This window comes from Macaca nemestrina, chromosome 18 (assembly GCF_043159975.1).
Source record: "Macaca nemestrina isolate mMacNem1 chromosome 18, mMacNem.hap1, whole genome shotgun sequence".
NCBI lineage: Eukaryota > Metazoa > Chordata > Mammalia > Primates > Cercopithecidae > Macaca > Macaca nemestrina.
Window position 1 is genome coordinate 51181681 of NC_092142.1, and position 14943 is coordinate 51196623.

At 40.9% G+C, this 14943-nt stretch overlaps 1 long non-coding RNA gene across 3 annotated transcripts; it reads left to right on the forward strand.

The window, feature by feature from the left end:
• The first annotated feature begins 418 nt into the window (after positions 1 to 418).
• On the forward strand, positions 419 to 9635 carry LOC105492273 (uncharacterized). Of its 3 annotated transcripts, none has more exons than XR_011616450.1 (3): positions 419 to 934; positions 8951 to 9032; positions 9344 to 9635. It is a non-coding gene; the product is annotated as an uncharacterized lncRNA (long non-coding RNA). The 3 variants fall into 3 exon arrangements; XR_011616449.1 differs by having other exon boundaries at positions 426 to 934; positions 9355 to 9632; XR_011616451.1 differs by having other exon boundaries at positions 427 to 934; positions 9402 to 9633.
• Positions 9636 to 14943: the final 5308 nt, after the last annotated feature.

The window sequence follows — 14943 nt, forward strand, 5'->3', positions numbered from 1 at the left end:
TTCACCCATCAGAAGAATTTTGAGACGTATCCATGTCGTTGTGTGTGGCAACAAACTTTTTACTTTACTAAAGTGATGATATCTTTTAAACCATTCTTTCTACAATCATAATTATTTTGTAAAAGAGAAGGCCTTTTAACCATCAAAAAAGAGAGGATGTGGTCTCCAAGTAAGAACAGTTGTTCTCCAGAATGAGAAATTGGCAATGTCATGCTGACAAAGAGTGGGGAGTCCCTAGGTAAAATAGTATAAACCTCATCACCCAAGACCAGTTCTTCTCCTGGCCACGAAAGGGGAAGCGCTGCCCCTCACAAAGCCCTATATGCCTCATTCAGGGAGGGAGAAAAGCAGTCCCTCTTGAGACCTGTTTCCATGGTAACCGGTGAGCAATTGACAATGTGGCTGTAGTTGGGCCTCCTTGAAGGGGAAAAATCTTCAACAGGAACCAGGCCACTGAGAGATGGAAGAAAGGACAGCTCTTACCCAAACCTCATGAGGAGGCTACCGGAATCACCGGACAGTTCCTTTATTGGGAAAACCCCCAGCGACTTTCCAATGAAATGGAGAAGGGAAAAGAGACCCTTCGGAATCAGATGAGTCCATGAACCGGCAGCAGTCAGGGCAGTGGTGACATCACAGAAGGAGGATGGGCCTTACACAGTCATTACCCTTTAGAATCCTTGCAGCTTTGAGCAAGTTCATGAATCTCACTAAAGCTCAGTTTCCTCCATAGAATTAAGCAATATCAGAGCCTCTGCACTGGACAACTCCAGAGGGCACCATTGGGGTTATATTTTATGTTTGCCTAACCTTCACTGCAGTGAGTAGGTGCGTGCTTTCTACAATGTCCTGAGGTCTAAAGGGGTAGAGTTCTGTGTGTGGCATTTTAGGCCTGGAAAGGATGGGAGCCTACAAAACCAGAGAAATATTGCAGGTGAGTGAGGGGCTAAGATCCAGATGCCCCCTGCCCTGCTGATCCTCTCCAAGAAAGGAGGCCCCAGATCTCCAGTATCTGAGGCTCTGTGTAAGAGCAAGAGTATCAGCCAATGAATTTCATGCTTTGTGGCCCGTGACTCCCAAGATGGTCTATCAGATCTCCAGGTATTGGAGGTTCCTCTCAGTGACAGCCTGGCAGTACAGCATGCCCAGGTTCAAATCCTGGATCTGCCACTTAATAACTAGGAGATCTTGGATGGATTACTTAACCTTCTTATGCCTCATTTACCTTGTGATAATTTATTTTATAGAGTTGCTGCAAGAATCAATGTGAAAATGTACATAAAGTGTTTAGCAAATACAGTAGTGCTCAATAAATGTCAGCTTTGTTGTAACTCTTCAGATTTTCCCTGGGCAAGGTAAAAGCTTTCTTGGAGCCTTTCTCTTAATCAGTCCTGCCTCAAACATCCCTTCTACTGAAACAAGCTGTAATTAATCCACTGTAGATCTGACACTCCACTAAATGGGGAACAGTGCAAAGGTCTGTAATGAGGATTTTTTAAAAAAATAAAACATATACATCAGTCTCAACACAGGTAAATATCATAATTACCTGGAGAGGAGGTTTACAAAAATGCAAATGACATTTTGGAAAGGCTAATTCAGTAGGTTAGTTTAGAGCTGTGATATTGTGATTTATAATAAATATATATTTGCTCTTGGTCTCTATTCCTGGCACAGAGCTCCTAAAGCCCTTGGAATTTCCTAAGTGGTGAGTTTATGCTAAAGAGGTGACTTTTGGAAAACCTCTAAGGATCGGGGGAGCTGGTTGCCAGGGGAGCCAACCATGTGATTAGAGGGTTAGAACTTTCACCACCCACCTACCTGACCTCCGGGGAAGGGAAAGTGGCTGGAGATTGACTTAATTTGCAACGGGCAATGATTTCATCAATCATGTCTACGTAATGAAGCCTCCACAAAAAACAACAACAACAAAACAAAACAACAACAACAAAAAACTTAACAGAAGAACTTCAGAGAGCTTCCAGGTTGCTGACCACATAGAGGTCATGCCCAGAGAGGGTGTGAAAGTTCCACACCACTTTTCCATACCTTGCCCTACTTATCTCTTCCTTCTGGCTGTTTCTAAGTTGCATCCTTTATATTAAAGCAATAATGTAGCAAATGAGTTCTGCGAGCCATTCTAGCAAATGGTCAAACCCGAGGAGGGAATGGTATGAACCTCTGATTTACAGCCATTGGTAAGAAACACACATGACAACCTGGACTTTCCATCAACATTTGAAGTGGGAGCAGTCTTGTGGGATTGAGCCCTTAACCTGTGGGGTCTGCTGGTAAGCCTGGTAAGTGTCAGAATTGAATTGAATCATAAAAAACCCAGTTGGTATCCATAGAGTATTGGTGTGGACCCTACACGTTTGGGCACAGAGGTATTCTGTGTCAAGTGTGCATATAGACAGAAGAAAAGTATGTTCTCCCCTATTCAAAGGCAGAGTTATTTATCTGTGCTGTTTTGTTTTTAAAGATTCCCTCGGTGATCTTAGTGTAGCCAAAATTGAATATTATTGACCTAGAGCAGGAATTGGCAAACTTTTCATGTAAAGGGCCAGTTAGTAAATATTTTAGGCTTTACATATTTTACCACATATTCTTTGTTTGTTTAAAAATGTAAAAATAATTCTTAGGTTACAGGCTGTACAAAAACAGGCCCTGCCCAGATTTGGCCCACAGGTCGCATTGCTTGTTGATCCCTGGTCTAGAGACCATAGCTCTGGAAGTTCCATGATCTAATATATTTTTTGGTTTCATCTAGAATCCAATTAACACATTTACCCAATACTCCTTTGGCCAAGTTGATGATTATCCACTATTTATTTGCCTGCCTCACTCTACACTTCTAGCAAGCCACTGCAAGGCTGCATTGCAGCTAAGAGGAAGCCCTCATTGAAGGCTGCACAGCAAGGAGTGTTGGCAGAGTAGCTGGGTTTCCACTGGAAAAGCACGAGTCAGCACCATGCTGGGATCAAGCATGGATATGCACTACTGCTGCCAGAGCATCATAATTTACAAGCATTTATCGAGTATCCTTCATCTAATTTTCATCCTGTGGAAACTAGAAATTGCTACACTTGCATGCAATAAACTTCAGGCAGTTAGCCTTCTGCATTGGGACACTACCATTTGGGAGGGAAAAGACCTTTCTGGTGGGTAAAGATAGGGCCTCCAGTTACTGCATTTGTTTTAATACAGCCTATTCCATAGGGCCATTGATAGAGACTCATTATATAACCTTTCATGGAAAGCTTCTGACTTCTTTCTCAAAGCACAGGTAGGATGTAAAGAGATATCCCCATCATAAGGCACTTGCCCCAGGCCAGGCACTTAACTCTTGACATGTGGCTCTTTAGATTTCATGCTGTAAGTCTCCAGAGGTCTCTCAGGTCCTGCCCAGTGGAAGCAGAAGTCAAGGGAAGCAGCTGTTGAGTAGCTTTCTTTTGGAGCTTGGGTGCTGAAGATCAGTTCCTCCAACTTTTTGGTGTTTTAGTGTTTCACTCCATCTGCAAGTTTCACCCCATTTCTAGTGTATTGTCCTTTGGAGAAGTGAAGTTTCAGATGGCAACAACTCCACTTGAAGCCCATATTAAATATGGGAAACCCATTTTCTGCATCATAAGATGAGAACATTTTTATTGTACCAGTACTCTTAGGAAGTGGACTCTCAGAAAAATGATTTGGATTGAAGAGGGCACACATATAGGTGGAAGAGTTGGTTGTGAAACATGGGGGAGAATTAAGTGGTTTCTCCACTGAAGGAGGGAGGAAGAAAATAAAAGGAAAGAGGATGGGCATATCCAGCAAGATAGACAAATGTATGCTCTCCATGCACTCTCTCTCACACTATCCCAGTTCTTTCATGTTACAAAATTCACAAAATGCCTGCGTGTACATGAATTTTGGTGGAAACACTGAAGAAACTGAGCTTCATGCTGACATTGACATAGAGTGGGACAGCTCTAAGGTAGCCTATGTGAATGAGCAATGGAGAAAGAGGAAAAAACATAAGGAGTTAACCCCCAAAAATTGGCTATGGGTGGTGACTCGTGCCTGTAATCCCAGCACTTTGGGAGGCCGAAGCGGGTGAATTTCTTGAGGTCAGGAGTTCAAACCAGCCTGGCTAACATGGTAAAACCCCTGTCTCTACTAAAATACAAAGATTAGCTGGGCATGGTGATGGGTGCCTGTAGTCCCACCTACTAGGGAGGCTGGGGCAGGAGAATTGCTCGAACCCAAGAAGTGGAGGTTGCAGTGAGCCAGGATCATGCCACTGCACTCCAGCATGGATGGCAAAGTGAAATTCCATCTCAAACAAACAAACAAAACATCCCCCAAATTATGGAGAGAGCTCCAGACTTTCAAGATCGTGCAGTTAGCTATTGTTTAAAGTTAACGAAATCCCGATCTGATGTTTATTCTCTTATTTTTGTTTTTAATTTAATAAGTGCTTCATGTGACTTTTGAGTTATAGCTGACTGCCCTAGCTCACATTTTAGTGCCAGAGTAAGTATCAAATGGTAGATTTATTTCTCTTTTTTATAAAAGAAAATCAATAATCAGTTTGCAATGCCTTTGATAGAAATTCAATGACTAACATAAGGTTTTACTTTATCAAGAAGCTGGGATATTATCAACAGCTATCCAAGTAACTGATTCAAAATCCAATTGTGAAAACATTCACTGGGCACTCTCTGCATGCAAAGCAGTGAGAAGATGCTGGGAAGAATAAGAGAAATCAGATGCAGTCCCCCTCCTTAGGAGAAATGGCACAAAATAGCATGGTCATGGAACCAGAGCAGTGATTCTGACATGCATTTTGCAAACAAACATGGTGGAGGCCATGTGACTTAATCAGCAGGATGGAACTAAAATAGGGCTACCTAGGATTAGACAAACTATGCTGTCACTGCTGGAGATTCCCAAACTACAGTCTACCAATGTCATGGCAGGTGGGGGATAAGTGGAGGAGGAATCCCTTCAGCACACCATTCAAGGGCTTTCAGCCTGAAATAAGCTAATACTATGAGCAGAATGCCCAGGAAGGGTTTATGAAGGGTGTACCATATGCCCAAGATCAAAATCACCTCTTGAGGAGTCCCTCCCAAAGGGCTCACAGTCGTCTTCCAAAAGGCTTTTAGAAAAAACTAAAGGATATGTTTTTCCAGGAGCCTGAGGTCTTAGTGGCCTGGAAGACATCCTGGGAATTGTCTGGAAAGGAGGCACTGGACCTCTAGCTGTGATGAGATATAGGAATAAGGAGTGGTGGGCTAAGTGTGCATGTAATCTGCAAAATGGAGAGAACAGTAAGTGTGATGAGAAAAGGAGGTGGGTGCCCAAAAGCAAATTTAATTCTCTCCTACTCCTACTGGAGAGAAGAACAAGGGGTTTGGGGAAAACACAGCAATGCAGCATCCACAGGCACATAGTATATGCTTAATAAATATTTTTACAAATAAATATACAAATATAGAAATAAGGTCTACAAATATCACTTGAGAAGCACAGGATGTGATTCACTCTTCAGAGCCAAATTTTATTTATGGTATCACTTTAAAAGGCAGCAGCAGTAGTGCTACTGAGACCATTTCTGCTGGGAGAGAAGTTCTGAGGACTCTGAAAACTTACAGGAAGAGGCAGGCAAGACTAGAGATTGTGATAAGTAAAGTGATTAACTGAGGAGCTGTGTGGGGGGAAAAAGATGTCTCAACTTAGCCAAGGTTCAGAGATAACAGAAGCTTTTCCCCAAATGAAAGGTGACTGAGCGACCGACTATCATTGATTTCAGGAAAAGCTTGCAGACAGAACAGGTAGACTCAGACAGCACTCTCAGGTGAAGACCTCAAGGGAATTCAGCTAGTTGAGGCAGCCCCAAATCCCCATGGGAATCCGGTTCATTTCTGGGAAACTTGAACAAGAACGGATTCATAGATCTCAAAATTGTACAAAGAGAAATTTACCAATAAACACAGGAAAAAATAAAATTTCCTGGAAATATCAGCTACCAACAAATATATTTTCAGGTGTGCTTCAGGATTAAGGTTTATAAAAGTGTGTTAAGAAATGGAAATATTGTTCGTGTGGGTGGTGGTTGTGTTCCTGGGGAAAAAGAGAGAGAGAGAGAATTGCAACTCCAACTCTTTATACATGAGAAAACTGAAACTTGGAATGATAAAGTGGCTTTCTCAAGGTCTCACACCTACCTGATAGCAAGTCTTTGTTCATAGCTGCATATAACATATCACCACCTGACATATTATATATTCTTCTAGTTGAATATTCTTTCCATTAAAATTGGGCTTTATTTGCTCACTACAATGTTCCCAGAAGCTAGAACAGTGCCTGGCACTAAGGAAATACTTGATAAACATGTGCTGAATGAGACAATGATTTAAATCTTTGCACTCACATTCAAGTGACGTTTAGATTATACCATCCTGTGAATTCGTGTCCTTTGCAGGGACATGGATGAAGCTGGAAACCATCATTTTCAGCAAACTAACACAAGAACAGAAAATCAAACACTGCACATTCTCACTCATAAGTGAGAGTTGAACAATGAGAGCACATGGACACAAAGAGGGGAATATCACAACACAGGGCCTGTCAGGGGATTGGGGGATGGGAGAAGGATAGCATTAGAAGAAATACCTAATGTAGATGACGGGTCGATAGGTGCAGCAAACCACCATGGCACGTGTATACCTGTGTAACAAACCTGCAGGTTCTGCACATGTATCCCAGAACTTAAAGTATATTAAAGAAAAAAAAAAAGATTACACTATCCTGTTTTCTAAGTATAGGGGATCTTGCAGCACTCAAATTAACACGTATTTACCAAATACACATCACATGCCTGGCACTGTACTTGTGGGAAGAAGAGATGTATTAGTGAGGACTCTTCCAGAGCAAAATGCAAAAACCCAGTCGAAACTAGCTTACACCTCAAGAGGTGGAGGGGGAATTTGTTGGTTTATATGACTGAAAAGTTCTAGAGTAATACTTCCAGAAATGGCTTGAACTAGAGCACAAACAGGATCATCCAGGCTTTCTTTATTACTCATGACTCTGCTTTTCTATGCATTGGCTTCACTCTTGGTCATGATTTTTCTAGAAAATAACCCTGGTGCTTCAGGAAAGAAAATTCCTTTATCCTAACAATTCAAGCAAAACTCTAGGTAGGGCTCTTACTAGTCCAGCTTGGATCATGTACCCATTTGTGAATGAGTTGCACTGATGCAGTATTTTGCTTAACCAGAGTGGATCAAGCGTCCACCCGTGGAACCAGAGATGAAGTCAGCCCCTTCTAAACTACATTGAACTGGACTAAGTGTGATCCTCTAAAAGAAAATTGCTGTCCTTTGTAGGGACATGGATGCAGCTGGAAACCATCATTCTTAGCAAACTATCACAAGAACAGAAAACCAAACACCGCATGTTCTCACTCATAGGTGGGAACTGAACAATGAGATCACTTGGACTCGGGAAGGGGAACATCACACACCGGGGCCTATCATGGGGAGGGGGAAGGGGGGAGGGATTGCATTGGGAGTTATACCTGATGACGAGTTGATGGGTGCTGACGAGTTGATGGGTGCAGCACACCAACATGGCGCAAGTATACATATGTAACAAACCTGCACGTTATGCACATGTACCCTAGAACTTAAAGTATAATAATAATAAAAAATAAATTAAAAAAAAAAGAAAATTGCAATACTCCATCCAAAAGAGGAGATTTGCTATAAAGGTTACGAACACACACATCCTCCTGCATCCTGCAAAGAGGGGCTGGGGGAAAAAGTATTTAGATTAGTCTCCAAGTCTCAGAAGGTTAAAACTTTTTTGGGGAAAAAACACAAATTAATAAGTAATATAAAATAGCACTTCATTAAGATCAAGTATGAGCTCCTATTTATCATGGGCATATTACACTGTATAAAACCATATCAATAATTATAAAGGCTCAACATCCTTTTAATATACAATGTTGTGCTCTGTACACAGACACCTCTACACCACCTGTGATTGATATTTCTGTATCTGACCCTTGTAAGCCATCAATATGGCACTGCCAGGCAACCAACAGTTCAGGTTCCGCTTCACTATTATCTTTTTAGAGTAGTGTTCTTGCGATTGATGGCCATTTTATTGTTTTTTGCGTTTAAAAAATAAAAATAAAGAAGAAGAAAAAGATAGTACATGAAATAATTATATCACTGTATAATAATAGTTCTCTTAAATTTCATGAAGTTCAAGCATGGGTGTCACTCGGTGAGGGAAAATTAGCAAGTCTCCCTCCTCAGTTGAATGTTCTTTGGACCACATTTGACTAGGAGTTCAAATGTAAAGGAAGACAATGAAAGAATAGACGCTGGACTCTGGAAATGTAATTTTGTTAGCTTTCATAATAAGTCTGCCTATTGCACGTATTTCTCTCACAACCTTTCGGGACTCGGTTGTCTATGAATGTGGAGACCTGCCTATCTGTGAATCAGGGTATGAGAGCTATCTAGATCTGTGTCGATTAAACTTTTGTCATTCACTGTGTTTGCTATATTTTCCTAACTCAGCTCGTATCACTTAACATTTCCCTTTAACTCCCCTTTTTACTTAAGTACATTTATTTTTAAAGGAAGATCTGTGTCGCAAACATAAGTGGAACACTGGTATCTCTGCCGTAAATAGAAAGTATCTGAAAAATAAAACAATCTTATTAAATTCCGGATAGTTACTGCTGCCAAGCTTCTAAGCCCAAGGCCTGCTCTCTCTTTATTAAGAAAAAATGGCTAGCAAGTATCAGAGAGTTAGTACAGATATATTAGCACCAAACTTGAACTCTTTCCCTCGCTTTAAAGGTAAGAATTGAAAGAGAATTGAAAGGCAGTGACTCCCTCACTGTAAGACATTGTTTAATCCCTTGTTCATGTGCTACCTACAGCGATCCCAGAGCACCACCCATGATGCCGGGCTGGAGGAAGCAGCAGGCTAGAGGAATTCAGGACAGACGAGCCAGGAAAGAGGTACTGTGAAGACTTCCTGGAGGCAGTGACACTTGAGCTTGTCCTCACAGGGTTGGAATGGTTTTGACTCTGCTGTGGGAAATGCCATTTGGTAAGGATGCAGGCAGGAATGGGCATGCAGTTAGGTCTGCCTGAAGGACCAGTGGTGCCCAGTCCTGTAGGCATGTCCTCAGGGCCAGGTTATTCATGCAGTGTAGTGGGGAGGAGCAGGGAGCCTCTATTCCGTTGGCTCTTCAATCTTTTATTTTAATCAGTTGCTTCTCACTCCAGTTAATGTTCTTCAGCACAGATCTTTTTCACTAATGGCACAGTTCTCACCTAGGACCCAATGCAGAGCTCACATCCCACCCTCCTTTCCCCATGACAAAGCACTGGCAAACCCTGCCAAAGAAGAAGCTTGGCTGCAAAGCAGTCTGGAACTGGACCCAGGAGCTCACCACCACAGGGAGTGCTGCACTTTGACTGGACAGAATGCATCCTCCCTGCCCACAGAGCATGTGCCCAGGATGAATCTCACTGTATCCCAGTTCCTCATGATGGGCCCCAAACCTCTTTTTCACAGTAATAAAGAAAACACACTTTACAAAAAGGCAGTTCATCTATGAACATATTGGCTAGGATAACACATCTTAGAGCTAAATGTGTCACTGTAAATGGACTCATTTTATATCTCCACATACTGTAGATGTTTAAAAAAAGGTACATGCACAGAAACTATGGGAACTGAACTGGAGTATGAGCCAATTACCCTAGACTTTGCTGTAATCTGACTTTTGTGTAGCACATTTTCTTTCTCTAACATTTTCCTTGATGGGGGATGGGGAGTGGAGGCAAAGGAGACAAACTGACAGCAGGGCATTTTATTTAGACCAAAGGAAATATATTCAGCCTATCTTAAATTATTTGTCATCATCATGACATTTTCTAATTTGAAAGTATTTTGCTTGATAATATATAATTGAATATTATATGCAATTAATCATGTCATCATAGCTCTTTAAAGATTTATCTCTCAATATCTAATTAATTATGAGGTCTTGTTTCTTCCATCTTCAAAATAGATCTGGAATTTTTACTTATTCCTATAGTCCAAGTCAATGTCCTCTCTCATTAGTAAACGGTGGAAACCTCCTCCTTGGTCTCCTGCTTTGCATTCTTGTCCTTAAATAATCTGTTCTTCAAATAGCAGCCAGAGGACTCTTCTAATCCTATCGTTCTCACTCTTAAATCTCTCAGAGGCTCCCCACTGATCTCAAGGTAGAGCCCATTTTCCTTCTAGAATCCTATAAGGCCCCTATCCAGCTTCATCTCTCACCACACACCCTTCCTTGCTCATACTCTGCTCATGATCTTGAGCTCTGGCCTGGAGACAAGACTTCTTGTGTAGTGGTTAGAAATCCTGGCTCCCCACCTGATTAGCTATATGATCTTGGATGTTACTTGCCTCGTTGCCGAGGCAGGGGCAATACTGATCCTTACCTCCTAAGCTCATTTTGGAATTATGCGGGTTAAAATAACTTCAACAGGTTTGCACTAGCAAGAGGCTGGAGGGCATTTTAAGATTTTTTTTCTCTCTGGTAAAAAGGGACCTTCTTTCCCCATCTTCTTCGTACCTTGGATAGATTCACCAGGAGCTCATCACCACAGTGAATGCTCCACTTTGACCAGACAGAATGCATCCCGAGTGCCCACAGAGAATGTGCCTGTGATGAGTCTCACTGTCAGAACACACCAGTGCAAACCCTACTTACTCATCAGGTCCTATCTGTTATGGGCTTCATTGTGTTCCCCCCAAAGTTTGTACGCTGAAGCCCTAAACTCCAGTAGTTTAGAATGAAACTGTATTTGAAAAGAAGGTCTTTAAAAGGTGATTAAGTTAAAATGAAGCCACTGGAATGGTTCCTTACTCAATCTTACTGCTGCTCATCCAAGAAGAGGAAATTTGGACATACAAAGAGATGCCCAGGGATGCATGTGCATGTGTGCGTGCAACACACACACATACACACACACACACAGAAAAGCCCATGAGAGTACAGACTGAGAAGACGGATATCTGCAAACCAAAGAGAGAGTCCTCAGGAAAAAATAAAAAAACAAACAACAACAACAACAAAAAAAAACCTGCTGACAGCTTGATCTTGGACTTCTAGCCCCTACAAATGTGAGAAAATAAAATTTCTAAATTTCTGTTGTTTAAGGTACCCAGACTGTCGTATTTTGTTATGGCAACCCTAGCAAACTAACACAGATTTGCAGAGTTTGAACTTACCAAGCCTCCACAATTGTGTAAGCCAATTCCTTAAAATATCTGTTACCTAGCTCTATTTATCTATCTACCTATCTATCTATCTATCTATCTATCTATCTATCTATCTATCTATCTATCTATCTATCTATCTCATCTTACTGGTTCTGTTTCTCTAGTGAACCCTAATAAATGTACTGTCCTAAGAGTAATTTCCTTAGGAGGGTGCCCTTGCCTGAATGGATTCTCCCATCATGGATCCTTGGGATGTCTGCATGTTTCCTTCCAGCACCTTCAGGAACAAATAGTTACATTTGTGATTATATGTTCACCATACATCCACCCATCACACGGTGATGTCCTAGAGTAAATGGCCATGTCTGTTGTTTACTGCCACACCCCAAGGAACTATCATGTTAAATTAGTGTTGGATGAATAGATATGGAAGATCCCGTGAAGTCAGAAGTTCATATTATCTGTTTGCTCTTATAACTCACAAGAAAATTAAAAGAACACATCTTTTTGTAGAGCTGATTGATATATTCACCAATATGATTAATGTATTCATCACCCATCAATCTCTTATTTTAAACCAATATTTTACTGGGTTTATGTATTCAATGTGGGAAAAACTTTACTCCAAATCCCTTATTATTATGGCTTCTTGTACCTTAAAGTCATACAGGTGCACTCAATATAAATGTGAGTGGGCGAGGGATGGAGCAGCTGTGATTGACAACAGTGACAATAGACTGTGGAGCAAGGAGCGAGGGGCGTTTGCTGACTGGATTCTATATTTAATATTTCCAAGCAAATGAATTCTGTCACTTCTGTGAGACTTAGCTATGCTTCAGGGCATGACATTTTAGCCATGGTTTTTTCCTTCAGTTTTTTTGCATCTTGGATTGCAAACTTCTGGTTCTCAAATAAAAATAATGCTACATTTTTTTATTTGCAAAGTAACCACGTGGGACAGGGGAAAATGCACCAGAGGGGTAACCAAAAGAGTGATCCAACTGGAACAAATTGTGTGCTTTTCTTAAATACCTTCCTTCTCATTACCTCTATCCTCAATTCTCTAATGTCTGCTACAAGGAGGGGATGATTTAGATATTTCTAAAGACTCCCTCTAACAATGGGAGCTTATGACTGAACAGTTGACTCACCTGGCAGGTAAGAAGACCAGTGTCTTCCATGCTGTGTCTCTCAGGATTTGTTTCAGAAGTATTCTCTACCCCATTCTTCTCTCTCTCTCTCTCTCTCTCTCTCTCTCTCTCTCTGTCTTACACACACACACACACACACACACACACACAATTATTAAGGATTTATGATATGCCTGGTACTGTGATAGATGCTGGGGGAAATATAAGGATAAACAAGAGTTGTCTGTCCTCCTGGAAATGAGAGGCAATGGGCACTGGCATTATTGGGTGATGAGTGCTCTGATAATAGAAGCCCTGGGTCCGCCTGAGTTTACATCATGAGCCCTTCACATAGCACTGTGTGGAGAGAAATCAGGGAAAGCTTCCTGGAGGGAGTGGAGCCTAAACTGACACTTCGAGGATGAGTGAGGTTCACCAGGTGAAGGTGTTGCAGTGTGTATGTGAGAGTGTTAGCATGATGGTCGGGTGTAAAGGACACATTCCAGGCAAAAGATTCCAGCCACACTGAGCTCTTCCCTGCTCCCTAATCTTTACCATTTTGGTCACTTTAATCATTGGTTCCATCTGGAAGCTCTGTCTGTCATCTCTATTAGTTCATAGTCCACCCATCCTTCAAGGCTTGGGTAAAATACTCTTCTTCCAGGAAGCCTTCTCTGATTACTAGGACATCCAGAGCCAGCCTAGGTGATCCTCCCATCACATCAGTGATGAATCACAATAGGCAAGCCACGTAAAACAGGCCCCACAGGATAACAAAATATATTCAATAAAATAGCAATACTCAAAAAGTCTGAAAATAATTTATATTATTAGTACACACTCTTAGGAGAATGAAGAAAACCATAAAGACGTCACAAGAATTCTTTTTAAAAAATTCTATATTCTTATATTTCTCATATTTAATACCAACCAGTTTCTAACCAAAACATAACCCACTTAGCTCTTTTTTGCTCTCTGGTCACTTTTCTCTACTTCAGTGAGTCATTCTCTCTTTTTTTTCAGAATAACCATGGAGGGATGCTAATATGCATGCATTTCCCCTTCACATTTGCATGGGAATTTGTGCTATCAATATCTTACCTGGCTCACCAGGCCAGTGATTCGTGTTTAAGGCAGAGAAGTTCCCAGTTGGAACTTTTCAAACTTCTGCCAAGAAAGTTCCCAAAGAACATAAAAAGATTCTCTCTCTGTGAAAAAAATAATGTATTCTCTCTTTACATCCAATTTTTTATTATTTACTTAATCAATTATTATAATTTGTTGAATATGAACTATGACAAAGTATAGGAAGAAGCCTTCCTACTCAACTTCAGAGACCTTACGGTTTTGTGAAAATATAAAATTAAGTTTCAGAGGAGGTTACCTTAGGGAAGGCCTTCATTGAAGCTTTTTATTTTTTATTGTTTTATCTTTTCTTCTGAGACATGATCTCACTCCATCATCCAGGCTAAAGTGTAGTAGCAAGATCATGGCTCACTGCATCCTCAACCTCCAGGTCTGAAGCGATCCTCCCACCTCAGCCTCCCAGGTAGCTGTGACTACAGGCGCACGCCACCATGCCTGACTAATTTGTTTTTCATTTTTTTGTTTTAGAGATGATGTCCCACTACATTGGCCAGTCTGGTCTCAAACTCCTGGACTCAGTGCATCTTAATCTTAATCTTAAGAGTGTACTACAGAATTGCTTAGAAAGCAAAAGGGAGTTAATCAGGCTGAAGTCTATATAAAGTTTAACTAGGTTTGCAGAAGGGGAAAATCTTTTTTTTTTTTTTTTTTTTTTTTTTTTTTTTTCCGGCATTGGTCTATGTCTTTGGGTACTGCCAGACATATTACAAATTCAGGCCACTGATCACAAGAAAAATCAGAAAAGAATTATTAATGCCTTAGAAAAAAATTTCATCTCAGTGAAACAGCCCAGCAAGAGCCTTGTGGCGGCAGGTCAACAGATCATCTCTGTACACAAAGCAGAGCATTTTTCTGATGCAGAACCTCAGAACTCCCCAGAAGAGGCCAAACATCAGGCCCATGAATAAAGCTGCTACATAAACACAGGAAAAGCTACTGACCCATAGTTTAAGAAGGAGCTAAAGGTATTCCTTGAAAGTTAAGCAAGCAATAAATCTTCTCATTCACAAGAATGACCCATGTTCCCTCATCTTTGATACCAATGCAATTTTGCTCATCCAGCAGCAAAATAATTATCAAAACTTATGCCAGAAATATTATAAAGAGCTAGCCTGCCTGTTTCAAAATTCCTCCCAAGAGGAATCTACACAGCAATTCAGGATAAGCTATGAATGTTACCAGATTAATTAGAACACATCAGAAAAATTTCAAGTGGGGAAATATAAAAATTCTGATGGAAATTATTCCCAGGAACGCTCTTAATATAGAAAAGTTACCATATGAGGATTGAGATGGTGTGATAATTCATTAATGGCCTGAAAGTCTTCATGGTAAATTGGTGCATAACTATAAACACACATAATTTATTCAT